A 13,630-nucleotide genomic window follows, 5' to 3' on the forward strand; every position below is an offset into this window, starting at 1 on the left:
TACATGTGGAATCACCTGCTCTGGAGACACCAGTTGACTCCTTACCATAGTCATACTGGCTCCTGTGTCTCTCAGAGCCTCCCCTCTTTGGCCATTGATGGTGACCCATTGCCCATACTTTACAGTATTTGAGGGCACCTGGATCTTAGGAACCATCTCCCGATCTCCCAGGGACACTAAGGTGACACCCGCCCACTCACCCCCCCTTGTTTAAGGGCAACTCTTCCCCGAGCACTACACTAGCTACTCCCGGGGCTTTTCCTCCGGTGGGAGGGGGTGGTCTCTTTGGGCACCTGACATCTCCCTTATAATGTCCAACACCACCACACTCAAAGCAGTGGACAACCCTTGGCTGCTGACTTTGGCCAGGATGAGGGTTTCTGGGCGGGTTAGCCTTAGAGGTGAATCCTGTTCCCTTACTCTGGAAACTATTTTGGGGACCTTTAGAGAACTCCTGCTTTTTATCTCCCCCCTCCTTCTTCTGGGGGGCGCCCTGTCCGGCCCTTTGGGAATCCCCTCCAGTCCCCTTTGAGGACACCCGGGTACTTGCCCAGATGTCCGCCTCCTCTGCAAGCTTTCTGGGGTTGGTCAGCTTGCTGTCCACCAGGTGTTGACGCAGCTCGGGAAAACATTTCTCGAGTAGATGCTCTTTGAGAAAAAGGTCGTATAACCCCTCATAGTCTCTCGCCTCGCTGCCTTGTATCCAGCCCTCCAATGCCTTCCTTGCATAGTCTAGGAAATCCACCCAATTTTGTGTGCTTAATTTTTGACTTCCCCTGAACTTTTGCCTGTACTTCTCTGGGGTCAGTCCAAACTTTTTGATCAGCGCCACTTTCATGGTGGGGTAGTGGGTCTGCTCATCCTGCTCTAGGGCCAAGAGTGTATCCCGTCCAGTAGGAGGCATATACTTGTATAAACCACCCCCCCAGTGTTTTTCCTGGATCCCATGGGCTCTTAAGGAGACCTCATAGGCAGCCAGCCACTTGGCGATGTCATCCCCTGAGCTGTAACTGGCAACTATATCTTTAGGTAGGTAGGGTCTGGATTCCCTGGTCAGTTCTTTTGTTTCGCTGCCACCATTTGGAGAATTAGAGGGTCCTATCTGTAGGGCCTTGAGTTCTAGCTCCCTCTGTTTCAACTCGTGAGCCATCCTCTGTTCCTCTTTCTCCTTTTCCATCTTGGCTAACTCCCACTTCAGCTGTCTCTTTTCCTTCCTGTCCACTAGTTCAGCTTCGGTTAAGCTTCTTCTGGAGACACTGCTGCCCTCCCTCGAAAGGGTCCTAGGTCCTGATAGTAGGTTCCCCATCTCAAGTGGAAACAATCCTCCTACCTCTATGACTGTGTCCCGGTCCCTCTCCTCTTCCTCCTCCTTTCCCTCTCCATGTGCTGCCACCCAAGCCCTCAAACTGGTCTGGAGTTCCCCCTTCTTAGCACCACGCTTAAAAAACACTCCCATTTTCTGGCAAAAGTCTCTAAGCTGGGCTGTAGTATAAGTCTCCAGTTCCTCCAGAGCAATTTCCATTTTGCTTATGAGAGATATAGGGACAACCACTCGGGAAGAATTGGTTCAAAAGGGACAATTCGAAGCTACCTCCACCCACCACCAGGAGTAAATTTGAAAAAAACAAAAGAAGTAATTAGGAAGTCCGCCAGGAGAAAACTCCAGGTGTAGGCCTGTGGAGTACGCTTTGTTACTTCAGAGTAGACGCAAACACAGTTCTCATCCCACCGCTGGACACCAATTATGTTGGACCTAGGGAACACCCAAGTCACATAGGGTAGCTTGGCACTAAGAGGGCAGGCCTAACTCCAAAGAACATGTGTTAAGTTTGCGTCATACCCTTCAGTAACATAACATCCATCCACTCAAAAAGGACACTACACCTTTCTTTTTATAAAAGTAGAAAAGCTTTATCCTTCCTTCAGTGAGTTTTTTTTTAGTTGCACTTCATTCAATACATCACATTATAAACATTACTTCTGGAGCACTAGTATTAGCAGGTCTTCTTTTTCTAAAGAGCCCGGTCCAATTTACATTTGCAAAGTATTTCAGCTTTCTCTAAATTAGGAGGAGCAATGCGTTTATCAACAGAAACTCTTTACATTACCCCTCTTGCCAAAGGGCAATTTTCAATAATACTTCCACAGCTCTGATATCTTATCTCCGGGAACCAAGAGATGTTAACTGAAAGGCTGCCTGCAGATTAGAACAATTGCTCAGTTACACAATGGAAACATTTCACGTTCATTTAAGGAGAAAATTCACAATAGTAAATTAGTACAGGTAGAAAGTTATTCACATTAACTGGTCAGTTTACTATTCACTCTAGGTAGAAAGAGCGGTTGGGATTTCCACGGTTTTATGGCTACACTCAGCTTCAACCGGTAACCAAAATCCCCAATTCGGGCCTGTCAGCATTCAAGTATGAAAAGGCCTCAGTCAAGCGTGGTTCCTGCCCAAGTGTCACCCTGTCAACACCCCGGGCCTCCACACGCTCTCGATGAACTTCCGAGAGGGCAACTAAGAAATGGGTCCGCTTACTTCCAACCCAAGACTCAGACAGCACCTACAGCCTTGCCTCTCTCTCGGGACTGCCGGTGGTCGAAGGATCCGTCACAGCAGCTCCTGCGATCTCCGCCCACTCTCCCCGCTTACTTGGCGAGACAGCTGGCTGGTTCAGTGTCCTGTCCCCGATGACTCCGTCCTCGCTGGGGGTCTTACACTCTTCCTCACTTCAGTTCAGGGAACAGGGGGGGGGGGAAATGGAAATCCGGCGTTCCTCCCCGCACTCGACGAGACTTCGGGAACCCTTCCTTCACCGGCTCCTTCCGTCGTAGACCCCGCCTTCTCGCCGCCTCTCTCAAGGGCAGACGGCCTCTTCCAGGGACGCGGCTGTTTTCTTCTTCCTCAGCCACACCTCCGCTCCGCCTCCTGTCACGACGCCACGCCGCTTGCGGCGCTTCCCTGCTTCCGGCAATACAGCTGACCAAGTCCGCTCAAGCCGACTCCTCCGTCTGCTCGGCAGCCTCTACGGGGTTCTCCCGCTTCCGCCAGCGCAACCCCAGATCTTGCCCACTTCTTCCTCACTCACCACGGAGGGAGCGCACCACAATGACGGCGCACCTCGGCGCGGATGGGGGGTCTCAGCAGACGCCTGGAGACAACGCGACAGCCTCTTCCACACTGTGAGTGGGCCCACGTTTTCAGGGACTCTTGCGCCTCGCTTCCCTCAATAGTTTCCAGTTGTCTCTAAGCGCACTGGGCACCCGCAGTTAGACTGGAGTCAATCCTTGTTAGAAGGGCTGGGTCCAATAGCAGGGGGAGAACGTCATCCAAGTAGATAGTCGATCTAAAGAACGATCTCCCTTAGCTTAATGCGCCTCTCCCCTGACAACTTTGCCTCACTCCTCCTGTGTCCAGTCTCCACAACACCTACTGGTCACTGCTCAAAACGGTTGCCTAACATTCCGCCCTATATAGGCTGTCCCAGGAGGGTCCAGAAGGATCCAGAGGGTTCTGGAACATTCCTATGCTAACCCATGGGTCCAGTCCCTAAGGTGGCAGTTGTGGCAGTTGCTGGCCACCATTTTGTGGGTTGAGAATCTAGTCAGGAAGGCGCCAAGGCCTCAAGAAAAGACTATGTGGGCAAGAACACCTAACCCCTAGGCCAACACCTCAAAAATCTAGTGGACATGAAAAGAATGAAAGGTTATGAGGGGCAAAAAGGGGACAAAATAAATAATTAAATAGGAGGGACTACCCAAAGGCAGACAGGTTTAACAGGGCCCATTTACCTGTTCACAGGAGAAGGAATCCACCGGCTGTTCTCTAAAAAATTCACCATCATTCATCAACATCCATGGTGAACATTGCTCACAATCAGAATTATCCTCCAAATTTTCCACCATTTTAAAATCTCTCCTTTGATATAATGCCACCCTCCTCAAATTCCATACTTGTCCATTAGTTAACCTGACCCAATTTCCTCCAACAACTTTAACTTTGAATGGCCCTTTAAACGTGTTCAAAAAATTGTTATGTCCACCAGGTTTCACTTTGACCCAATCCCCTACCTCAATGAAACTTATTCCCAGCACTCAACTTGTCACTCTTTGACTTTTTGACCATTGGTTTTTTCCGCATCCACGAGGGAAACAACTTAGTGCCAGCCCCCCTTCCCCTCATCATTTCAAATGGACTTTTGCCTAAAACAGTGTTTACAGTGGTGCGATAGGCCCACAACATTTCACTCACAGAATCAAGCACAGGTAGACCAGCACCAAATGCTAATACGGTACCATACGGTTAATCCGCTCAACGAGACCATTTCCCTGTGGATTGTACAAGGAACAACAAGAGTGCTTTATACCAACAGAATCCAAAAAAACACTTCACTTCAGTTGACGTTAATTGTGTTCCATTATCAGTAAGCAGAATAGAAGGAAATCCTTCCCTCTTAAAAATGTCAGATAAAACAGCAGTCGTGGACCTGGTTGTGATGCTACTCATAAATGCAACCTCAACCCATTTAGATTTTGCATCCACCAAAACAACAGCATATCTCTTGCTTTCTTTTAGAAAGGAAAAAGGACCAATGAAGTCTAAACATACTTTTTCTCAAACCTCATCTGCTGAAGAAACATGCTGGGGCTCATTAGACGATCCAATGCCAACTCTCAACCTTTCCTCGGATTCCTTGCACGCCACGCATTTTTCCACCCAATCTTTCACTTGCTGATCCATAGAAGGCCACCAATAAACCTCCCTCAATCTTTTTATCGTCCTAGTTTGCCGCAAATGACCCTCATGTGCCAAACCAATCTGTCTAGCACGCAAACCAGGCGGTGGTACAAATTTATCTTGACGCATAATCACACCATCATCTGTAACCGATAATTGATCCACTATCTTTAAAAAAGGTCTTACACCAAATGGAAGACTACTTTCTCTTCTGATATTTCCCTTCATCAACTTAACAATGCCCAACAATGCTGCATCCTCCTCCATCTCCATAATCCAAGTCTTCCTTTGAATTGCATTAGCAAAACCTTCCAAAGCATCATCAACGCTTGCCACAACTTCCTCTGTAGGCAAATCAGCTACCACTGCTTCTTTATCTGGGAGCCTAGACAGACAATCAGCAACCCTCTTTTGCCAGCCAGGACCGTACTCTACCTTGCAATCAAAATCTTGCAATTTCACAGCAAGCCTCGCCAACTGACCCGAACAATTGCTTATGCCACCAGGACCCAAAACTTTCAACAATGGTTTATGATCCGTACGCAAACGAAAATGACTGCCCCACAAGAATACTCTAAAATGATTGGTAGCCCAAGCTGCAGCCAAAGCCTCCTTTTCTATGACTGAGTAATTACGCTCAGACTCAGACAATGAACCTGAAGCGAACACCACTTTCAACTCCACCACGTACTTGTGCAAGCACTGCCCCGATGCCCACAGCACTGGCATCAACAGTAACAACATTCTCAAGCCCATTTTGAAAAGGAGTCAACACCCCTGCATGAGCTATTTCCTCTTTGATTAGATCAAAGGCAGACTGTTGAATTTACCCTGAAACAAACCTTTTTCCCTTTCTCAAAAGTTCCCTTAAAGACTCTGTTTTATGAGAAAAATTCAAAACAAACTTTAAATAATATTCTGCAAGACCCATGAAGGATCGCAAAGAATCTCTGTCATGAGGCACACTTGCATTAACGATAGCACTAACAAGGTTGTCCTTGGGTCTTATTCCCTCTTCAGTAACCAAATGCCCCAAATACTCAACCTGATGTGTCTTGAGTTTGCACTTTTCCCTCTTCAAAGTCAATCCAGCTTTAGCAATTCTATCCAATACCTTGGCAAGAGTCTGGTTGTGTTCATTTTCATCCTTACCAAAAACTAGAATATCGTCTTGAAATACCACAGCTTTATCTATTCCTGACAAAATAGAGTTCATCAATCGCTGAAAAACGCTGGCTGCAGAACACAAACCAAACGGCAGCCTGCAAAATTGAACAGTACCTTCACCCGTGATAAACGAAGTGAGATGTTTGGATTCATCACTGAGTTCAACTTGGTGGTATGCACTTCTCATGTCAAGTTTAGTAAACACTTTTGCGCCATCAATCATCAGAATTAACTCGTTAATATTTGGCAAAGGAAATTTGTCCGAAATTACATTTTCATTGAGCCTTCTCATATCCACACCGAATCTTAGAGAGCCATCCGGTTTGGTTGTAATAACAACCGGAGACAACCATTCAGCAGCTTCCACAGGTCCAATCACTTTGTCATCCAAAAGCTGCTGAATTATTTCCTTTACCTTTGTCCTGGCAGCTATGGGAACCCTTCTAGCTCCATGCTTGATGGGAGTAGAGTTTTTCTTCAGCTTGATGGCATGCTGATAATTTTTAAATTTCCCCAACCTGGGTTCAAACACTCCATTAAATTTTTCCAACAAATCATTCAAATTATAAACACTGCTTGCATTCACACTCATGACGGGTACATCAGCTCTAGGATCTACTTTGATATCCAATTCGTACTGGTGTGGCCAACTAAGAATTGGTGGTCCTTCCTCAGCCACATAAACTTTACCATGGGTTTCTCTACCTTCAAACACAATTTTCGCCTCCATACACCCCACCACACGTACATCATTCCCTTGATATGACTTTAGAACCACATCAGATCTGCACAGTGATCCATTGTTCCACGTTTTTTCATAAATGTCAAGTGGTATGATGGTATATAGTGACCCAGTATCTACCATCAAAGAGACTATTTTTCCATTTATCTCAAAGTCTGCTTTAGGTCGTGTTCTCCTCTTTTCTAGTCGTTCCACATCTGCAACAGAAAAATTATCATTAACAACAACAACCCTGTTAGTGGATGTGGTATCATCAACACATGCAACCTTTTCCACCTGTTCTTTACACATGCGTGCCAAGTGTCCTTTTTTACCACACTTAAGACACTCCTTTCCAACTGCATAGCACTGCTTCGAATCTGCCATATGATATGTGCTACCACATCTGAGAGGATGTATGATGTTACAACGCATACTTTTACAACGCCACCTTTAAATCGCAAGTTTTACAACGCATACCATTACAAAGCATAATGCTTTTGGGTGCTGGATAGTGAATAGTTTAATTTATTATTCCAACTCCAGTCCCCGTGGATAGTAGGGAAGGTGTTGGATAGTACATTAAACCTATTCCCTATCCTAAAGCGCCCCCCAGCGCTATGCGTTGTAATGGTTTGCGTTGTAAAAGTTGCGTCGTAATGGTAGTGCATTGTAAAAGTTTAGTTGTAAAGGCTGTTCACCCATCTGAGACAATGTTTGGTCCAACACAGCAACTTCTTTATCCCTATTGTTGCTGGGACTGATTTTCATTTCCCTCATGCATTTCTCGGATTCCTCAACCACTTTTTCAATGGCTATTGCATCCTTTAATGTTGGATTGCTAGACGCCCATAGTCTTTCTTGTGTTTTCTTGCAATAACACTGAACAATCAGCTGATCACGGATCATCTCCTCTTGCATTGCACCAAATTGACCTTTTCCACCTGTTCTTTACACATGCGTGCCAAGTGTCCTTTTTTACCACACTTAAGACACTCCTTTCCAACTGCATAGCACTGCTTCGAATCTGCCATATGATATGTACTACCACATCTGAGACAATGTTTGGCTGCCCATTTTCCAGATGACTTGCCAAAGTTCTGTGATGTATTCCTATAGGTTCTGTATCGATCCCCCTATTCCTGACCCTGTTCTGGTTAACAAGTTAACTAGCAGCCATCCCATGATGCAGAAACCGTTATCTGATGAAGCCACACAACGGCACAGGAACGTGTTATCTGATTAGGTCATAACGCTTGCCATCTAATTAGACAAGCGATATTCCTCCAGCCCCTGATAAGGCATACGGAGTTCTCAAAACAAATCAAACCTATGACAACCTGGGAAAAACCCTGCGGCCATTGTTTTGATTTCACCGAGAACTTCAGCAAAAGAATGTGCTAACGACCAAGTCGTATGACATCCTTATTGACGTATCTATGTCCATCCTTACGTCAATCTCGGCACCTTACAGGTATAAATATTACCGGTATTGCCTTAAGCAAACACACGCGGTGGTGACGAGATCGGAGCAGCCAGACTTGCCGAAGCCCAGAGCAGAGCAGACCCCGCTGGCGCAGCCCCGCCTTCCTGACACGCTGAGAACGAGACGCTGCTTTCTCCTGCCGAGAAATCCAGCTCCGGCGCTTCCGGGTAGCCCTCGCAGGCAGCCTGGAATATCGAGACCAGAGACGAGAGATACCATCCCTCATTCATCCTAAATTCCAGGTACAGAACTGAATAACCCCTTGCAGAGAATTCTTGAGTCAGTCACTTGGCAAAACAAACTTAACTTAAACTGCTACTTTCTATTCCCGCCCACGTATTAGGCTTAGGTCAGGTACACTGGGGTAGGCGTAGTTAGAAACACCAGTTGAGTACGATTAGTCAAATGTATATATGTATGTATCTATTTTATCCATTTTAAACCACCTTATGGCTTAGAAACCATATAAATGTTTTACAGTATTATTTTATACTTCTGCTTTTATTGTATGCACTTTACTTAACCATAAGTATTGCGATAATATCGATCCATTTCTCTTGTATGAGAAAAGAGACTGATCAATAAATACCATCTTTTATTGAACACGCCCGTCTCTTCCTTTTCTCTACAATCTGGTGAGACTAAGAATGCACGTACTGACTGAGTAAAATAAGTTGTCTTTTGTTTTCACACGACTCTAGAGATACACTCTTGATTAGGGGAGAGCAAAGTTGTCATGTTCTATGGTTGTCAGAAACTAAATCCCTTCTTGTCTATCCAGGGAGGTTCAACTCCTCCTTGCCTATTCGAGAAAGTTTCTAGTGAACTCTGAGCTAGCTGGCAAACCCAAAACTTTAAGTCTAATATCGACAGTAGAAGACCTAGTTAACGTCTGGTCTAGGCCTATACTATTGAAGGTATTATTCCAATGCGCAGAGCCTATTGGGATAATAGGAACTACACTACAGTTCTTCTGAAACTTATTTTTAATGTTAGAAGTATTTTGACCCTTGTTTTTAATGGCACATACACTTTCTGAATCATCTTCCAACACAGAAACTTCTTTATCCCTATTGTTGCTCGGACTGATTTTCATTTCCCTCATGCATTTCTCGGATTTCTCAACCACTTTTGCAATGGCTATTGCATCCTTTAATGTTGGATTGCTAGACGCCCATAGTCTTTCTTGTGTTTTCTTGCAATAACACTGAACAATCAGCTGATCACGGATCATCTCCTCTTGAACTGCACCAAATTGACATTTAGCTGAAAGTTCTCTCAATATGGCTACAAAATCATCAATGCTCTCAATTTGCCATTGTGGTTGAGTGTAAAACGTATGCCTTCTCATGATGACATTTTGACATGTTTAGCGAATCTCTCTTCCAACTTTGTCACTGCTTCCTTGTAAACATCATCCATTTCTTCACCTGCAGGCAGATATTTAAAAACATGTTGCTCTTCCTTTCCTAGGCAACCCAAAAGCAAGGCTGTCTTTCTTTCTTTAGAAAATTCTGTGCCATCCAAAGCAATTAAATAATTCTCAAAACAGTCTATCCAGTCTTCCCATTCTATAGGAGGTTCGCCTGGAGACATCAGAAAAGCAGGAGGAATCACAATTGCAGTGCTTATATCCATTTCTGATATGCAGTACCCACTATTTCCACAGGATGGCAGTAGAGCTTTGACTATTTCCTTCTTAAACTCTCTTGAAAATTAGCAATCTGTAACAGCCAATGAACTCGTTGCAACAACCAATGAGAAATCGGCTAACAACCAGTTAATTTATTTGCAGTTCAATCAGCCATGAAATCCCAGTGCCTCGAGACTCGGCTTACTCACTGCATTTAACTGTAAGTATTCGGGGGCAGATTTATGAAGGACTTGCGCCGCCGGTGCGTCACTTTTTCCCATGTTAAAAATGACGCACCGGCGGCGCAAGGCCTTCATAAATCTGCCCCTCTCTTTTTACGTTTCGTTTCTAATTATTTTGCCTATCCTGAATGAAAGACACGAGGGCTCTGTCTCATTTTCATGTGCTGAGCAATGTTTCCATGTAAAACTGAACATTCGATAATGACAGTTACAAGCCAAACCACCGAGTCATTGTATAAAGATGTGTTTTCACTTTTAAACAGCACAACAAACACTTCTTACTGGTTCAAATAGATCTGTGAGCCCACGTGTGTGATATTTTCAACCTCGGGTTCACGAGACTGGACACTCACTGTGCTTGTATTTAAACCCATAACCCTTGCACCGTGCCCATTCCGTGGAAGACATAACTATGCCCCCCCGCCCGCCTACCATCCTTACAAGAAAATTAGCCAACAATGCCCTCTATTGTTGTGGTCGTTGTTGGCCGCAGTTTTATTATGATTGCACATATGCTGGTTATACATTTGTCATTTGCGAACTGCCGTATGCTTGTCATAAATCATACATATCATAAACCATCCTGGGCTGATACTCTTGTGGTACATATCAGTTCGTAAATGGCACACCCAAACCAGTTCTTTTGTTAGTCCTTGGTAGTCCTCTTTGTTTGTCCCTTCTGGGATCACCATTTGGCTGATCACCCACGCCCTCTGCGTGTAGTGGAGGGTAGCTTCTCTCTCTGGAGTTAGGCCCCCAGCTCGCTACCTTTTGCGCCCTGCCGTCCGGCCGGGTCTGGGCCGCAAGCGCCGTCTCCTTTGCTACTCCGCTCCTTGGCGCGGCCACCTCACCCTGCCGTGCGGCATCCAAAAGTGAGTGGCCCTCATCCTACACACCGCCCGTCGGTGTGTCTCCTTGCCAATCATTGTACCAATTTCCGCAAACACCCGTGCCACTATCCAGCCCTGCGACACTGCTGTTCCTTAGGTGTGGGTGGGTGGGTCTGCAGAACTGCGCCGCTCTCCCTGCTCCACGAAGTTAGGAGCTACCCAGGAGAGCGGCGACTTATATCCCCCATTTCCCTTACCTTGGCGCTCAGGTGTCACCCCCTGATTGGGGGGTTCGAACCTAGCTCCACCCGCCAATTGGTCGCCTTTTGGCGCCTCTGGGCACTCTCCTTTTTTGGCGGGTGGCATCTCCTTCCGGCTGGCTTCGGGGCGCTTTAAGGCGCCCAGTACCGGTTTTCCACTGGGGGCACGGTGCGGGTTATGGCGCCGGCCCCTGAGCCTCCACCCCCTTCGGGGGGTGAGGCGGCCTCTGCAAAATCGGTTGATAAATATTTTGTCAAAGACTAAGTGGATAATTCAGTGGATAATTCACATGAATATTTGTCACAGTATGACGCTTCCTCTTCCAAGAATGTGCTTAATATACACACTGCGGTATTTGTTTTAATTTGAAAGTCGGGCAGAAGAACGTTCCGAGTACAGCAATGTCACAGCAGTAAATTATTTAACGCTTTCCTTTCCTAGGTGTGACTGCTCTCCAATGCAAATTAAAGTATTTTCATTACCTCATATATTTGCTCTTGGATGTTGGAACAAATACTTAACAGTCTTGAGCACTCACTTTTAACATAAACTTAAACGGTGGTATTCTTGGCAATGAATTACAAACGCTTTACTTCTCTTATGCGTAATTGCTCAGCAATGTTGATTAATTAATTAAACCAAATACGCTCAGACTTTCACACCCTGCAGCGTTATATTACAGCTTTTCCCGCTCGTACTTTAAGTACAGTCTTCTTTTAAATTAGCGCTTCGACAAATCCTCAATTTAGAATAAAGCAGAAGGCTCTTACCAGATGGCAGTTTTATAGGTCAATTCTTCATGCAGCCAAATAAATTCAATGTCCTTACTGCTACAGTCAGTACACCACTGACCATGACGAGTTGGGTTCTTCTTTCCCTGTGTTTAGGATAATCTATCTTCCTTCATCACCTGCCAAATGCTTGTCTGGCACAGAAATAAGCATCGCCAAATTTGTTATGAATAATTCACATGAAGACAGGAACTCAATATCTTCATGTAGATTTATTTGATAGAAGAAAGATCCTAAACAGCTTCTTGCCAGGCATAGCTGGACCAACTGCCAATGATGCTACATATATGACATCACGGCAGAATCTCAAGAGCATCATAGAGATGTGCCATTCCAGGCAGCATCTCAATGAAATATAACACCCCACCCCAACTCAGATACATCTGTTTAGACAATGAATTCTTTGGAGTAGTTAGGACTTTGCAGAATTGGTGCAGTGCACATGACCTGCTTCAGTTCATCAAATGCCTTTTGACAGCTTACTGTCCACTGAACTTTCTTAGGCATTCTTTTTGAAGTTAAGTCATTCAGGGGTGTCACAATGGATCCCTACCCCTTGACAAATCTTCTGTAGTACCCAGTCAGGTCTAAGAAAGCTCTGACCTGAGTCTAGGTAGTTGGAGCATCCTAGCCCATGATGGTCTGGATTTTGCTCTGTGGTGGTTGAACCTGGCCTCCACCTACAAGGTGGCCCAGGAGCACAACCTGACTCTGCCATATCTGGCACTCTGTAGCCTTGATAGTTAGGCCTGCTTTCTGCAGGGCCTCCAAAACATTTCTCAGGTGGACCAGGTGATCCTCCCAGGTGGAGCTAAAGACAGCAATTTCATCTAGATATACTGCAATATAGTCTTCCAGGCCTGTTAGGACTTTGTTCACCAACCCTTAAAAAGTGTCAGGTGCATTTTTCAAAACAAAGGGCATTACCGCAAATTGATAGTGCCCACTAGGGGTAGAAAATGCTGTCTTTGGCTTTGCATCATCAGCTAACCTGATCTGCCAGTAGCCAGCTGTAAGATCAAATGTGCTAAGAAATTTGGCTACGGCCAACATGTCAATAAGCTCATCTGCTCTTGAGATTGGATGGACCTAGTGACTGCATTGAGACCCCTGTAATCTACACAAAACCTCATCTCTCTCTCACCACCCTGGGTGTGAGGTTTAGGTACGAAGACCACTGGACTAGCCCAAGGGCTATCTGAGGGTTCAATAACTCACAAATCCAACATCTTCTGGACTTCAGACCTGATACAGTCCCTGACATGGTCAGGTTGCCTGTAAATCTTATTTTTAACTGGCAGACTGTCCCCAGTGTCCACTTCATGAGTGCACCAGGTAGTCTGACTTGGAGTCAGTGAGAACATGTTCCTATACTGATTGAGCACCTTTCTACAATCAGCTTGTTGCTGGTCAGTGAGGCTGCCTGCCAAGGCTACACCATCTACTGACCCATCTTTAGGGGATTGTGAGAGCAGGTCAGGGAGTGGATCACTCTCTTCCTCCTGTTCCTCATCAGTAGCCATGAGCAAGCCCATGTCTGCCCTGTTAACATAAGGTTTCAGCCTGTTTACATGAAGCACCCTATGGGGGCTTCTGGGAGTTCCAAGGTCTACCAAATAGGTAACCTCTCCCTTCTGTTGAACAATTGCATGGGGGCCTCTCCACTTGTCTTGGAGGACTGCTGTGGCCACAGGCTCCAACACCCACACTTTCTGTCCTGGCTGGAAAACAGTCAGTGCAGCCTTTTGGTCATGCCAG

The sequence above is a fragment of the Lissotriton helveticus genome, chromosome 5_1 (assembly GCF_964261635.1).
Source record: "Lissotriton helveticus chromosome 5_1, aLisHel1.1, whole genome shotgun sequence".
NCBI classification, from domain to species: Eukaryota; Metazoa; Chordata; class Amphibia; order Caudata; family Salamandridae; genus Lissotriton; species Lissotriton helveticus.